This window comes from Paroedura picta, chromosome 14 (genome assembly GCF_049243985.1).
Source record: "Paroedura picta isolate Pp20150507F chromosome 14, Ppicta_v3.0, whole genome shotgun sequence".
NCBI classification, from domain to species: Eukaryota; Metazoa; Chordata; class Lepidosauria; order Squamata; family Gekkonidae; genus Paroedura; species Paroedura picta.
The window spans coordinates 1,125,972-1,142,197 of NC_135382.1; the positions used below are offsets into that span (position 1 = coordinate 1,125,972).

At 44.9% G+C, this 16,226-nt stretch overlaps 1 protein-coding gene across 6 annotated transcripts in view; it reads right to left on the bottom strand.

Moving 5' to 3' along the window:
• The window catches only part of LOC143823513 (carboxymethylenebutenolidase homolog), a 37,221-nt gene extending 21,542 nt beyond the window's left edge, over nt 1–15,679 (bottom strand). For 2 of the 6 annotated variants that reach the window (XM_077309899.1, XM_077309894.1), the window contains exon 1: nt 15,512–15,679. The gene's annotated coding sequence lies outside the window, so the exon portion shown is untranslated. Of the gene's footprint in view, nt 1–3,297; nt 3,426–13,035; nt 13,069–15,260; nt 15,456–15,511 lie in introns of those variants that run through there. The other 4 variants (XM_077309895.1, XM_077309896.1, XM_077309897.1 and 1 more) reach the window with 4 other exon arrangements.
• Between the last annotated feature and the right edge of the window lie 547 nt (nt 15,680–16,226).

A 16,226-nucleotide genomic window follows, 5' to 3' on the forward strand; every position in this document is an offset into this window, starting at 1 on the left:
CCTAATGCTGGGAGCGATCGAGGGCAAAAGAAGAAGGGGACGACAGAGAATGAGGTGGCTGGATGGAGTCACTGAAGCAGTAGGTGCAAACTTAAATGGACTCCGGGGAATGGTAGAGGACAGGAAGGTCTGGAGGATCATTGTCCATGGGGTCGCGATGGGTCGGACACGACTTCGCACATAACAACATGACCCACATAGACCTCTATTACAGGTCTATGCCCCAACCACTGCTGCTGAAGAGGATGAAGTTGACCCGTTCTATGAAGCCCTACAACACCTTCTAGAAGCAACGCCCAAAAATGATGTGCTTATCATCATGGGGGATTGGAATGCTAAAGTAGGAAGCCAAAAGATAACCGGGATAACAGGCAAGTTTGGCCTTGGAGTACAAAATGAAGCAGGGCACAGGCTGGTAGAATTTTGTCAAGAGAATACAATGGTCATAGCAAACACTCTTTTCCAACAACCCAAGAGACGACTCTACACATGGACATCACCAGACGGTCAACACAGATATCAGATTGACTATGTGCTCTGCAGCCAAAGATGAATAAGTTCTATACAGTCAGTAAAAACAAGACCAGGAGCTGATTGTGGTTCAGATCATCAGCTTCTTGTTGCAAAATTTAGGCTCAAATTGAAGAAAATAGGGAAAAGCACTAGGCCACTCAGGTATGTACTAAACCATATCCCCGACGAATACACAGTGGAGGTGACAAATAGATTTAAGGAATTAGATCTGATAGACAGAGTGCCTGAAGAACTATGGACGGAGGTTCGCAACATTGTACAAGAGGTAGCAACTAAAACCATCCCAAAGAAAAAGAAATGCAAGAAATCAAAATGGCTGTTTGAGGAAGCTTTACAAATAGCTAAGGAGAGAAGGGAAGTGAAAGGCAAGGGAGAAAGAGAAAGATACACCCAATTGAATGCAGAATTCCAGAGAAAAGCTAGAAGAGATAAGAATGCCTTCTTAAATGAACAGTGCAAACAAATAGAAGAAAACAATAGAATGGGGAGGACCAGAGATCTTTTCAAGAAAATTGGAGATATGAAGAGAACGTTTCATGCAAAGATGGGTATGATAAGGGACCAAAATGGTAGGGACCTCACAGAAGCAGAAGAGATTAAACAAAGGTGGCAAAATTATACAGAAGAACTATACAAGAGCGAGTTAACATCCCTGATGACCACAATGGGGTAGTTACTGACCTGGAGCCAGACATCCTGGAATGTGAAGTCAAATGGGCCTTAGGAAGTCTGAGCAACAATAAAGCTAGTGGTAGTGACAGCATTCCAGTTGAACTATTCAAAATCTTAAAGGACGATGCAGTAAAAGTGCTACACTCAATATGCCAGCAAATTTGGAAAACTCAACAATGGCCACAGGATTGGAAAAGGTCAGTTTACATTCCAATCCCAAAGAAGGGCAATGCCAAAGAATGTTCAAACTACCGCACCATTGCACTAATTTCTCATGTTAGCAAAGTTATGCTCAAAATCCTACAAGCTAGGCTCCAGCAATATGTGGACCGAGAACTTCCAGAAGTACAGGCAGGATTTCGAAGAGGCAGAGGAACTAGAGATCAAATTGCCAACATACGCTGGATCATGGAGAAAGCTAGGGAGTACCAGAAGAACGTCTACTTCTGCTTCATTGACTATGCTAAAGCCTTTGATTGTGTGGAGCACAACAAATTGTGGCAAGTTCTTAAAGAGATGGGAATACCAGAGCATCTTATTTGTCTCTTGAGAAATTTATATGCAGGTCAAGAAGCAACAGTGAGAACTGAACATGGAATCACTGACTGGTTCAAAACTGAGAAAGGAGTTCGGCAAGGCTGTATACTGTCGCCTTGCCTATTTAACTTGTATGCAGAGCACATCATGAGAAATACGGGATTAGAGGAGTCACAAATTGGGATCAAGATTGCAGGGAGAAATATCAACAACCTCAGATATGCAGATGATACCACTCTAATGGCAGAAAGTGAAGAGGAACTAAAGAGCCTGTTGATGCGGGTGAAGGAGGAGAGTGCAAAAGTTGGCTTGAAACTCAACATCAAGAAAACAAAGATCATGGCATCCGGCCCTCTCAATTCCTGGCAAATAGAAGGGGAAGAAATGGAGATAGTGACAGATTTTATTTTCCTGGGCTCCAAGATCACTGCAGATGGGGACTGCAGCAAAGAAATTAAAAGACGTTTGCTCCTGGGGAGGAAAGCTATGGCAAATCTAGACAGCATCCTAAAAAGCAGAGACATCACCCTGCCAACAAAAGTGCGTTTAGTCAAGGCTATGGTCTTCCCAGTTGCAATGTATGGCTGCGAAAGTTGGACCATAAGGAAGGCCGAGCGTCAAAGAATTGAGGCTTTTGAACTCTGGTGCTGGAGAAGACTCTTGCGAGTCCCTTGGACTGCAAGGCGAACAAACCGGTCAGTCCTAGAGGAGATCAGCCCTGACTGCTCTTTAGAAGGCCAGATCCTGAAGATGAAACTCAAATACTTTGGCCACCTCATGAGAAGGAAGGACTCCCTGGAGAAGAGCCTAATGCTGGGAGCGATCGAGGGCAAAAGAAGAAGGGGACGACAGAGAATGAGGTGGCTGGATGGAGTCACTGAAGCAGTAGGTGCAAACTTAAATGGACTCCGGGGAATGGTAGAGGACAGGAAGGTCTGGAGGATCATTGTCCATGGGGTCGCGATGGGTCGGACACGACTTCGCACATAACAACATGACCCACATAGACCTCTATTACAGGTCTATGCCCCAACCACTGCTGCTGAAGAGGATGAAGTTGACCCGTTCTATGAAGCCCTACAACACCTTCTAGAAGCAACGCCCAAAAATGATGTGCTTATCATCATGGGGGATTGGAATGCTAAAGTAGGAAGCCAAAAGATAACCGGGATAACAGGCAAGTTTGGCCTTGGAGTACAAAATGAAGCAGGGCACAGGCTGGTAGAATTTTGTCAAGAGAATACAATGGTCATAGCAAACACTCTTTTCCAACAACCCAAGAGACGACTCTACACATGGACATCACCAGACGGTCAACACAGATATCAGATTGACTATGTGCTCTGCAGCCAAAGATGAATAAGTTCTATACAGTCAGTAAAAACAAGACCAGGAGCTGATTGTGGTTCAGATCATCAGCTTCTTGTTGCAAAATTTAGGCTCAAATTGAAGAAAGTAGGGAAAAGCACTAGGCCACTCAGGTATGAACTAAATCATATCCCTCACGAATATACAGGGCCATTCCGCACGACTTAAATATAGCAGAAGTCTTACCTTTGGTAAACGCTACAAATTCAACGTTCCGCATGACATTGCACACAATCTGCAACACTCCTGCAACACTCCCGCAAAAAGTGCTTTGTTGTAGCGCTTTTCGGGGAATCAGGAAAAGTGGATTCCCCCTGAAAAAAACGGTACACTTCTGAGCACAAGCTGCAACAAACCAGCGAAAGACATGTGCGTTCTCAATGTAGCGGTAGAAAGAAAGTCCCTCCCCCACTCTTGCCCCGAACTTCCGGAGAAGCGATCACCATTTTTTCCACTTAGACCTGCGAAAGCAATGAACGAGCGAGGCTTCTCTGGCTAAAGTCCCTCCACAGAATTGATTTAAAGTAAAACAAAGCTCCCTAAGTTCCCAAGCACAACACAGCCCCCTGTTCAGCACTGCCCGTAATTTCGGCAACAAATCGCGCCCGTGGGGGGGGGGTTCTACTTGAGGAGCGTGTAAACGATTAATCGCCAGCTCCTACGCCAGCAAAAAGGTATTTCCAATGCAACGATTGAATGCATATTCGTTGCAACAGGTGTTTGGTTTAAAAAAAACAGTTCTTAAAGGGAAAGGGGCTTTTCGGGAGCATGAACACAACAGCCCATTGGCTGTTCCATTTGATTGATGGCCAGGGGTGGGAAGAAGTGCAGAAAAAAATTGCTTCCTTTGTTGCTATTCCAGTGAGACCGGAAACCTGTGGGGAATGAATGAAACGCTACTGGGACTTCTTTTTTTTTTTTTTTTTTTTAATTCAGTTTTTATTATTATTTGTTCTTATAAAAAGCATTTACAGAAAAGCAAAGAACAAAAACAGAAAAGCAAAAGACAAAAAAAAAAGTGACCAGCTGATAGGTGTCATCAATACACGTATATCATACTTGATGTAGTCTGATATTATCTTAAAAGATATATAGTTAGTTCCCATTACATATTGGTCCTACTCTAACAGTTACTGCTGTCTTTCTTAAGGAAGTCCAAATAATCACTCCACTGTTCATCATATTCTTCCGGAGCTCTCTTCTTAACCATGTTGGTGAGTCTTGCCATTTTTGCTAAGTCCGCTAATTTATCAAGCCATGTAGAAATAGTTGGAGTCTCAGTCGCCTTCCAGTGCTTCGCCCACACCAACCGTGCCGCCGTAGTTGCATGGAAGAAGAAGATTCTAGAAGAAGTAGGTAAAGCACTTGGGTGGAAGCTTAGCAGCATAGATTCAGGCTTCATTGGGTATCGCATTTTAAATATTTCCTGTAACACCATATGTATTTTAGCCCAATACTTTTTTGCTTTTTCACAATTCCACCACATGTGATAAAAAGAGCCTACTGCTTTATGACATTTCCAACATTTATTATCAAACCTATCTGAGATTTTTGCAATGACCTTTGGAGTAATATACCATCTATAAAACATCTTATACCAATTTTCCCTTAAAATTTGGCTGTTGGTTTGTTTAGGAATTTTGATCCAAACTCGCTCCCATTCCTCCATACCAATTATGGAGCCCAGGTTTTGCATCCATTTAATCATACAGTTCTTTACTTGTTCTGACTCAGTCTCGTATTTCAAAAGAAGTTTATAAATCTGGCCCTGTAGGTGTGGTTTTTTGAGCAATAACATGTTTTCAAAATCACTAAGAGGTGAATTTTTGTCCACTCGAATCTCAAAGTCTGTTTTTAGTCTGGCTTTCAGTTGGTTATACTCCATCCATTGTAGCTCATATCCTTCTTTGTTTAATTCTTGCAGACTCTTGAGCTCACCTGTTCTCGTTAACAAGTCCTTGTACATTGGGCATGTTATTCTTCTTTGCTGTTGTCTAGAAAAATACGCCTCTATTGGTGATTTCAGTAAATATGATGAGGAGCAGAGTCTTGTTTTGTATTTATTCCAGATCTTTAGTAGGGATCTTGTCCAAAAGCTGACCTTAGGTTTTTCCTTTCCTTTTGTTTTCAAAGAGGGCCAGAGCATTTCATGGAAGCTTTGCTTACTATCTGCCTTTTCCAACACCAAATCTCTTGTCATTGGATCAATTATCCAGTCTGCCACTGCTGTCATTGTTGCCGCATGTAGGTATAATTTTAGATTTGGGACGCCCTGTCCCCCTCTCTTCTTGTCATCTTGTAGAATTCTAAAGGCAATTCTTGGCCTCTTGTAGTTCCAAATGAACTTATTTATTTCAGACTGCCATTTATTTACCACAGAGTCATTAATATCTATTGGCAGAGTTTGAAAGAGGAAGTTAAATTTTGGTAATATTGACATTTTTACTGTGGCCATTCTTGCTGACCACGAAAGGTTCAAGCTGTTCCACTTCTTAATGTCCTGTTGGATTTGTGACCAGAGCTCCCCGTAGTTGTTAACAAACAAGGTATCAGAGCGATTTCCAATTTGGACTCCTAGATATTTGACCTTTTTAGGGTTGATCTCACACCTTAGTGCCCTTTTGACTATCTCTATGTTCAAATCTGATATGCCAAATAGCATAATCTTGGTTTTAGAGAGATTTATCTTGTATCCAGAGTGTTTCCCAAAAGTGTTTATCTCTTCAAACAACAATTCTAAAGTGGTGCTTGGATTTGTTAATACACAAACAACATCATCAGCATAGCTTTTAAGTTTAAATTCTTCTCCCGCAATCATAAGTCCCGAGAGCTTTGCGTTTGCTCGAATTTTACGAGCTAGTGACTCCAATACCAGGTTAAATAGTAGGGGGGATAGCGGACATCCTTGTCTAGTTCCCTTCCCAATTTGAATAGGGTCTTTAGTTAACATTCCATTAACCAAGATTCTTGCCTCTTGCTTTGAGTATACATGCTTGATTAGGTTCCAAAAATTGTCCCCACATTTTAGTTGGGTAAGCGTGGCCAGTAGGAACTTCCATTGCACCTTGTCAAAAGCTTTTTCAGCGTCCAAAAACACAAAAGCCGCTTGAATTCCTTTAGTGCGGACCACCTCCATTGCATTAAGGACAAATCTGACGTTGTTTTTCATGTACCTTTTGGGCATGAATCCTGTTTGATCTGGATGGATGATTTCATTAAGGCATTTCTTCAGTCTTTCTGCTAAAGCCTTTGCAAAAATTTTGTAGTCCACATTAAGTAGTGATATTGGTCTATAAGCATTTGGCGATAGTGAGTCCATACCTTCTTTATGTATGAGTGTTATCGACGCTTGCTGCCACGATTTGGGGAGTGATTTTCCAGAATTGTCCACTACCTCATTCACCATCTGTGTCAGGACTGGTAGTAATATATGATTTAATTTCTTATAATAAGTTGCGGAGAGGCCATCTGGGCCTGGGGCCTTATTTAATTTCATAGCTGTTACCGCTTCGGCCAGTTCCTGAGCTGAGAATCTCTGATTTAATATCTTTCGTTGCTCATCTGTGAAGGTTAAGGATGGGGTACCTCCAAGATATTCCATGCTGTCAGGTATAGTTTCTTCGTCTGTTTGGTATAGATTTTGGAAAAAGTTTGAGAGACATTGTTGTATTTCCTGATCTGTACGAAAGTGGTTGTCTCCATATTTAAGGCTGGATATAACACTTTTGTTATGATTTCTTTTTAGTTTATATGCCAGCCATCTTCCAGGTTTGTCAGCATGTTCAAAATTCTTTTGTTTTATCCAATCCAGTTTTTTCCTCATATCTTCGGTTTCCAATGCATCTCTTTTTAGTCTTAAGAGCGTTATTTGTTTGGCTGTCTTCTTAGACAGATGGGCTTGGTGCTGGATTTCTAATTGTCTGATTGACCAGACAATTTCGTTCAGCTCTTTTTCTTTCTTTTTCCTTTTGGCGGTGTTCAGGCTTATCAATCTTCCTCTTATATACGCTTTACTCGTATCCCAGACCGTAGATAATGGAATCTCTTTTGTGCAGTTAAGTTTGAAAAATTCTTTTAAGTCAGCTTCGCACAGATTCAAATTCTCTTTGTCTTCTAGGATGTATTCATTCATTCTCCATCTTCGCATACCAGCTCTGCAGAAGGAAAATTCTGCCCATATTGGGTTGTGATCTGCAAAGGTGTTGGGGAGAATTTCCATATTTGTCACTTTTGGTAATAACGATTTTGAGCACCAGCATTGGTCTATTCTGGAGTATGAGGAGTGTCGAGAAGAATAGAAGGTATACTGTTTGCTTTTGGGGTGGAGTTCTCTCCAGAGATCTATTAATGAATTGAGATGGATATTGCGTTTGGCCGATTTCGGAAAATGTGCTCCCTGTCGGTTATGTGATTTATCCAGCGATGGGTTCATTACTGCATTAAAGTCTCCGATTATGATCCACTGTTCAGTAATAGTTTCTGTGTGCTTCTGAAAGAATTCTTCAAAAAACTTGTCCTTCGCATTGTTGGGAGCATATATGTTTGTCAATGTATATTTCTGACCATCTGGTAGTTGTATTTCAAGTGTCAAAAATCGGCCGTCATTATCTTGGATTTTCTGCTCAACCTTAATGTTGGGGTTCGCAATGTAAATAATCACCCCTCTTTTTTTCACTGTGGCAGAGGCTGCAAATTCTCTTCCTAGTTTTCTTGTTGACAATATATTTAGATTTTTTTTTCTCACATGTGTTTCCTGTATACAGTAGATATCTGCTCTCAATTTTTTCAGTTGATTGAAAAATTTGGTGCGTTTGGCCGGTGAATTCAAGCCATTAGCGTTTACGGATAGCACCTTTAGCTTCTCCATTTTTCCGTGTTGGGGCGGTTGCTCCTTGTTCTGCTTGAGAAGGGGTGGCTTGTGTTCCCGTTGCTTGTGTTAGGTAGGATGATCTAACGTCACAGAGTTGAACTAATCGACGCGTAGTTTCCGCTCTTGTTGGGGAGGTCCTAGGTGATCCTGCCCCTGAAGTGCCTTGAGATAAGTTGTCAGCAAGCTCTTGAGCCTGTTGGAGCGTTCGGATAGTTTTTCTTCCTGATGGTAATATCACTTCCAGGGCGAATGGGATTCTCCAAAAGTATCTTATCTCTTTGGCAATTAGGATCTGTCTCAAAAAATGAAATTGTGCTCTTTTCCGTAGTGTGTCTGCTGGCAGATCTTGAAAGATTTGTATTTCTTGGCCTGCCAATTTCAATGGCGTCTCCCGATGCTTTTGGAACAAGTTATTTCTTACTACTTTGCTGTCAAAACTTACAAGAATATCTCTTGGTTGTTTCTTGCGTACGGCAGCCTTTGAGTATACTCTATATACTTTGTCAATCCGGATTTCTTCCTCCTCCAGGTACTCTTCAAGGCTTTCGGTAATTTCCTTCCTCAGGTCTGTTTTCCCAAATTCTTCCGATACGCCTTTAAATTTCACGTTCCTGGCTTTAGATTCTACTTCCAGGACTTCAAACTTGTCATCTGCTACTTTTTCCCGCTCCTGCTGATTATCTTCCACACGTTGGATTCTCGTTTGGTGTGTTGCCAGCTGGTTTATGTTTTTGCCTACTACTTTCTCCAGACCATCAATTCTGTCTGAAAGTTCTTTCTTAATGTCTTGCACCTCCTTATCAACCTTTTTAACTGCTTCTAGTATTTCTGAATTAGCCTTACATAATAGGCGGTACATCTGTGCATTGGTTAGGTTTTCAATATCACTTTCCTTCTCTTCTGCTTCTGTTCCCCCAATCTGTTTCTTTTTTTTTTCTGCTTCTGCCTCCTTTCTTGCTTCAGCCATCTCCTTTTTCCTCTTCCAAAAATTGGTTATAGTGACTTCTGATTTAGGGGATCTGATTTGCTTTGGGCGAGGTCTTAATCTGTCTGTCATCAAAAAAAATTTTTTTTTTGTTTTGTTTTGCTCAAAACCAACACTATAGTTTGACTTTATGACCGCTTTCACAATGCCAGTACAGTAATTAGAGTTTTAAATACAGAGTTAATATATGTTGCTATTACTTCTTCAACTTTAGGTGCTTGCTTTATCACCTTACAATAGTCATTGAACCAATACTCTAACAGAATGACAACCTGAACATTCACACTCTCTGTTAATCTATTATCTGTGCAATACTAATTTTTTATGTCAATATAATGGGCCTAGATCGTTGATTTCTTCGAACCTGGTTGGTGGGGCTGGCTCTCTCTTTAGATCCTGCAGATAAAAGAACAAAACAACAAAAAAGCATAGGAAGAAAGAGGGGGGGGATAAGGGGGGATAGAAAGATATGTCCTTCCAGAATCAGCTATAGCTCCAAAAATAACTTGTAGAGGGGTGTTGAAATTTTTTTTTTTTTTAAAAAAAGAAGAGCCGTTGTAGAAATAATAACCACAAATAAACAGGAACTTTGTCTCAAAACAAAAGCCAAAAAGTGTTACAAAAGGTGAGGGGGGGCCAGGGCTATAAAAATCTCAATGGAAGTGTATATAGAAAATGTCCCCCCCCCAAAAAAAGAAAAAATAAAAAGCCACCAGAAGAGAGGGAAAAAAAAAGAAAAAAGCAAAATCGGCAAATTATAATCCACTCAGGCAGGCGCAAGTTAGACGTCTAAAATGGGTCCTTCCTCCGTTGCAATCTTCGTTAACTCCACTGCGTACATCCACCGCAAATCCCAAACAGGCGTCTCGCGAGAGTTGGGAAGCCTGGTAGTTATCAACCAAGCGATCTCCGTGAATTGTAAACAATTCCTGCCGCTTTCTCTGTCGGTAAGGATTTAAGCTTTTCCTTCTCTCTGTTCTGCCCAGTGAATTTCGCTAATTTCCCTCCCGTCTGTGAAGAGCATTTCCATGCAAATTGATTAGATGAGGGGGGAGGGAGGGGGTGTTGGGCTAATGCCTAGCTTTGAAGCAATAGAGCAGACAGAGAAACTCACAGTCTTTATGCTGATGATTCCGTTCCGTTCCTTTTGTCAGTCGAGAGGTGGAGAGAGTCAGCAGGAGAGATGCAGAATTTCTTACAGCTGGTCGTCTCAAGCTTAGAGATTTACTTTCAGTTTTGGCTATCGTCTGGCTGCTGTCTGGGCCTCTGACACAAACTGCGGAGATCCGGAGAAATTATTCTCCACGGATCTGTAGGACCTTCTGGGTACCGTTCCCGGCTCCCGGGGCGACCACGAGCAAGGTTTGCGCACCTCGCTCAAGTCTGACAGGAGTTGCTGCCCCTGCCCCTCAGTTAGGTCTGAGAGACCATAAGATATGGTCTGCTACAGCGCCATCTTTCCACTCGCTACTGGGACTTCTATAAGGTAAAGGTAAAGGTATCCCCTGTGCAAGCACCGAGTCATGTCTGACCCTTGGGGTGACGCCCTCTAGCATTTTCATGGCAGACTCAATACGGGGTGGTTTGCCAGTGCCTTCCCCAGTCATTACCGTTTACCCCCCAGCAAGCTGTGTACTCATTTTACCGACCTCGGAAGGATGGAAGGCTGAGTCAACCTTGAGCTGGCTGCTGGGATTGAACTCCCTCATGGGCAAAGCTTTCAGACAGCTGCCTTACCACTCTGCACCACAAGAAGCTCTTCTATATTCCACAAAAAATAAAGGTATGCGAAATGACGAAATTCCGCTATTTTAATATAGCGTTTATGCATTCTGTGAACATTTGGCAACATTGGTCCTTGTGCGGAATGGCCCACAGTAGAGGTGACAAATAGATTTAAGGAATTAGATCTGATAGACAGAGTGCCTGAAGAACTATGGACGGAGGTTCGCAACATTGTACAAGAGGTAGCAACTAAAACCATCCCAAAGAAAAAGAAATGCAAGAAAGCAAAATGGCTGTCTGAGGAAGCTTTACAAATAGCTAAGGAGAGAAGGGAATTGAAAGGCAAGGGAGAAAGAGAAAGATACACCCAACAAAATGCTAGGTAGAAGAGATAAGAATGCCTTCTTAAATGAACAGTGCAAACAAATAGAAGAAAACAATAGAATAGGGAGGACCAGAGATCTCTTCAGAAAATTGGAGATATGAAGAGAACGTTTCATGCAAAGATGGGTATGATAAAGGTCCAAATAGGGACCTCACAGAAGCAGAAGAGATTTTAAAAGGTGGCAAAATTATACAGAGGAACTATACAAGAGCGGGCTTAAAATCCCTGATATCCACAATGGGGAATGGTAGAGGACAGGAAGGTCTGGAGGATTGTTGTCCATGGGGTCGCGATGGGTTGGACACAAATTCGCACCTAACAACAACAACAACAACAACAATAGTAGTGGTTATGAGAAAAAGCTGAGCCAGCCAGGGGCAGGTGACTCTGAGCAAGCTGTAATTAACAACCATTACGAAGGCAGCCGTCTGATCCGGAGCCAGGGGCTGGAGGGCAGGGGCAGGGAGGTGGGGCCCGGCAGCAGCAGCAGCAGCAGCAGCAGCAGCAGCAGCTGATAATCCTCCCACTTTGAGGCAGGAAGTTGTGGGGATGCCCTTCGAAGCCAAAGATGATGAAACTTTCCTAATGGTCTGGTGCACAGGCACTGCTCAGCTGCGTGTTGTCAGTGTGGAAATCTTGATTTAATTAATGCTAAGAATGTGTCAGATGAAAAAAGGGCACGGAGAGTAGTCTAACTACTGACGAGGACTAAAGGGGAAAGCGGAGGAGAGAAATGTTGAAAAAAAATGATTCATGTATGGTTTATGATTTGGGTCTATGCTACTGCTGTTATGGTTACCAGCCTCCAGGTGGGTCCTGGAGATCTCCTACAGCCATCAGTTCCTCCTGCAGAGAATGACTGCTTGGGGAGGTGAGTTTTATGGCATTGTGCCATGCAAAGGTCCCTCCCCTCCAAGCCCTGCCCTTCCTACGCTCCACACCCTAAAGCACTAGGTCCTTCCCAACCCAGAGCTGGCAGGCCTACGGACTGTGCTTGAACGGTGGTCCAACAAGTTTAAATCAACAAATGCAGCGACAAAAGTGTGCTCAGCTGAAAGTGTGGGAAAGCAGTGGGATTCCCTGCTCCTCCTCCACATGCAGCCAACTGTTGCACTCACCAGCTTCTGAAGCTCTGTGCATTTTGTGTAACATCTTAATGCTATTGGTGGGTGGGTATCATGTGACTTGGGAGAATATTCTCTCTTAAATCTTACACCCAGCGCATGACAGGAAGCAAGTGCAAAAGGAAATGTCTGTGACCTTTGAAGACCAGGCAGCTGCTTCCACGAGGCGGGCGGGGGCTGCACAGCCTCCACGAGCATTAGTGGCCATCCGCAGCCAGTGGAGGGGCTTTGAAGGCAAGAGATGGAGAGGAGGCGTCTGCTGCTGCCTGCCACAACTGTAGCAGTTGTGGACTGCCTGGGGGCTCTCCTGTCCAGGTCCTTAGCAGGGCAGCACTGCCAATACCTTCAAATACCTGACAAAATCCGGCTAGCTTGGGTCAGTGCCCCAGGAGGATTAACAAAATCAAAGCCAAATAAAGTCTTGCAAAAGTTTGGGCGTAGTGCTGGTGGAGGGTGGAGAGCCAGACAGCTGTGTCCCTTATCAGCACTCCTGTCACAGGGAACCTCCAGGAGATCACACACACACACACACACACACACACACACACACGAGGCACGGACGGCGGCCCGAGAAAAGGATGGGCTGCCTGGGGGAGGAAGGGAGAACCCCCTTGTCACGGGCACGAACACACTGACCCGGATCCACCCGCTGGCACACTGGTGCCCTCTTTGCTTTGCTGTGGGATGTGTTCCTCCAGCACCAGGCATGGTTTGCAACATCCCGCCGCCTGCCCAGAAGAGGGGAGGACGACCCAAGGGGACGGAGAGGACAGAGCCGAGCCATGACATTTTGCTTGCTTGACCAATGTGATAGGCCCACGAGACACTTACAAACCTGGGACAGATTGTCCGGGCAGCATGCGAGGACCGACAAACTCTGTTGCACAAAATTCCAACAAATGCATTGTGCTAAAAAGCAACCGCCTCGAAAAGCCTTGTAGACGTGGTTTGTCTTTGACTAAGCAAGGCCGGTCTTTGAGGCTCCCCATTTCCTTGTTCAGATTGGTTTGCATTTCAGTCCACTCACTCTGATTTGCTCTCCAAGCAATTGACTGAAACCTGATAGGTTGGAAGATTTTGGTGGAATCTTGCTTAGCCAGAGGGGAACATGCGCATTAGCTTTCATTCTCACACATGCACCATTTTTCACCCTACGTGGCCCTTAGAAGCAGCTGGAACAGGAAGAAGCTTCTCTTCCTGCTTTCCATTCCAATATTCCATATCATTCAACACAACATCTCTCTCTAATGTGACGCTGCACAAGCAACATCTGTTGTCCCCCTCAATTCCCTGTTCTTGAGATGAAGAAGAACAGTTGGCTCTTCTATGCCACTTTTCTCTCCCCGAAGGAGTCTCCAAGCAGCTTACAATCACCTTCTCTTTCCTCTCCCCACAACTGGCACCCTGTGGAGTGGGGTTGTGCGTTTCGGCTGCCAAAGCGGCCGTTCCAGCCTGAAGCAGCCAGCGCCTGTGTACATGCGACAACTGGCATGCCAACACCGGTGCTGCCCCTACCCCTGCGCCGTGGCACTGGCTGCTTCAGGCTGGGACAGACACTTGGCAGCCGAAGTACACAACCCACAGTGTGGAGGAGGTGAGGCTGAGAGAGCCACGATATCACTAAAGAAGAGTTGATTATACCAGAAGGAGTCTCGAAGCAGCTTACAATCCCCTTCCCTTTCCTCTCCTCACAACAGACACCCTGTGAGGTGGGTGAGAGAGCCCTGAGATTACTGAAGAAGAAGAAGAAGAAGAAGAAGAAGAAGAAGAAGAAGAAGAAGAAGAAGAAGAAGAAGAAGAAGAAGAAGAAGAAGAAGAGTTGGTTCTTAGATGCCGCTTTTCTCTACCTGAATCGCCTTCCCTTTCCTCTCCCCACAACAAGCACCCTGTGAGGGAGGTGAGGCTGAGAGAGCCCTGATGTTACTGCTTGGCAGAACAGCTTTATCAGGACTGGGACTGGCCCAAGGTCACCCAGCTGAATGCATGTGGAGGAGGAGTGGGGAACCAAACCTGGCTCACCAGATTAGAAGCTGCTGTTCTTAACCACTACACCAACCTGGCTCTCTTTTCCACTCAAATGTTGTCTTCTATAAATTCAGAGTCCAGTAGCATCTTTAAGACGAACACATTTTTATTCAAGGTATGTGCTTTCATGTGCATGAACACTTCCTCATATACAATTCAAATAAATATACTTAAAACCAAAACCAAGAAAGAAGTTAATAATTATCGGGGCTATATCAAACGAAACCAAAAAGTCTTCACACCCTGGAGAAACCATCGAGGGAGGCAGAAAAATCTCCCTTGTGAGGGAATTCCAGAATTTGGCCCCTGCCCCTGAGCAGGCCTTTCCTCAGGTGGCCACTGGCCTTGTGCCAGATGGCAGGAGCACCTGAAGTGGGGCTTCGGAAGATGACCCAGTTGACCAGTCAGTTGTTCTCAGAGAAGGCATGCTGGTTACAAGTCACACAGAGCTTCAGTGGTCGGCCCCAGCACCTAAAACTGAGGTGGAACGAGACTGGGGGGATCTGGGCCGTACAGTTCCAGTCAGTCCTCTGACTGCAGCACTCTGTACCAACCGTAGCTTCAGGCTAGTCTACAAGAATAGCCCCACGTGGAGCACACTGCAGTAATCTAATCTAGACGTCACCAGGGCAGATTCACAGTGGCAGATTCTTCCCCCTCCAGAAGGAGCACAGCAGGCTCACTTCCACGGCTCCCCTGACCACTTCTGCCACCTGCTTATCCACAAGAGGCCCGACTCCTTTGGGTGGGATGCAACCCCGTGCCGGAAGAAGAGTTGTCCCATTCCCTGGAACAACCCCCTCCCCCAACAGCAGCACCACTTTTTGTCAGCATTTTCGGTTGCCCAGGTTGGTGCAGCTGGCTCACAGCTGGCCTGCAAACTAGGGGTCCCCCCCTGAAATTCCTGCCCGGCCATCAAGCCTGCCGCTTGACTTTGGGCCAGCTGGGCTCTCTCTCTCTCTCTTTCCCTCTCTCTCATCCTAGCAGTGAGATTGTTGTGAGGATGAACCAAGGGAAGGGACAATTGTGTGTTACCTTGAGCTCTCCAGAGGCCGCTGGCTTCACATTTATTCTCTTGTCCTAATCCTTACAACAACCCTGTGCTGCAGTCCTTGTATGGCAGGGGTGGGGGCTGTGGCAGGACCAGGACAATCCAGCCTTGTAGTCAGTCCAGCCTGGGCCGCTGCTCTTGCTGGTGTGTGGAGCAGCCTCCCGCCCCCTCGCTCTGCTGTCTCCTCTGGCTCAGCAGAAGTGTGGCTGAGGCCCTTTACCCCATCTGCACCTACCTGGGTCAGAAGGACTGTGGCTGAAACCAGGGAGACCGCAGCCTCGGGAGACGCCAGAAGCGGCAGGGACAGCTCTGCCCTGTTAGGCAGCTCAGCAGCTGCTGGTCCCAGACATTCCCGCAGAGAGTGTGGTGAGAAGGAAGAAGAGGAGCAGCCTTTAGAAGTACCTGCCTAATCCTGAAATACCGGAAAGGGGAGGAGAAAGGAGTTAGTGGAAGAGGCAGGCTTTGTTCCCGACAGGCACAGACTCTTGACACAATTGTCCCTCTTGACACAATTGTCTTTCTTCAGCAGTTTAAGTTGGCTGGATACTCATACAAGCTCCAGTTTTCATATCACTCTTCCTGAAGTGCTTCCTGTAGAACCAGATGTGGCTTGGCATGGAACCAGATACGGCTCCTTACAAAAAGAAAAACCATATCTTTAGGTGAAGATAGTCTAGGCTAGCGATCCCCAACCTGTGAGCAGCAGACCACATGTGGTCCTTCGACTAATTGGAGGTGGGCCCCGAAGGATGCCTTCTCTCTCCCCCCCCCCAGCCCTTTACAACACACTTCAGGTGTCCTTGTCTCCCATCACTCCCAGAGAGTTCCAGAGAAACAAGCTCAGGGTTCCCATTGATTTGTCATTGTCATGAGTTAAAATTTCCATGAAAATAAAATGTTCCTTATGTTCATTGTTGTGGCGTGTCTGTATCTTATTTTGAAGGGATGTT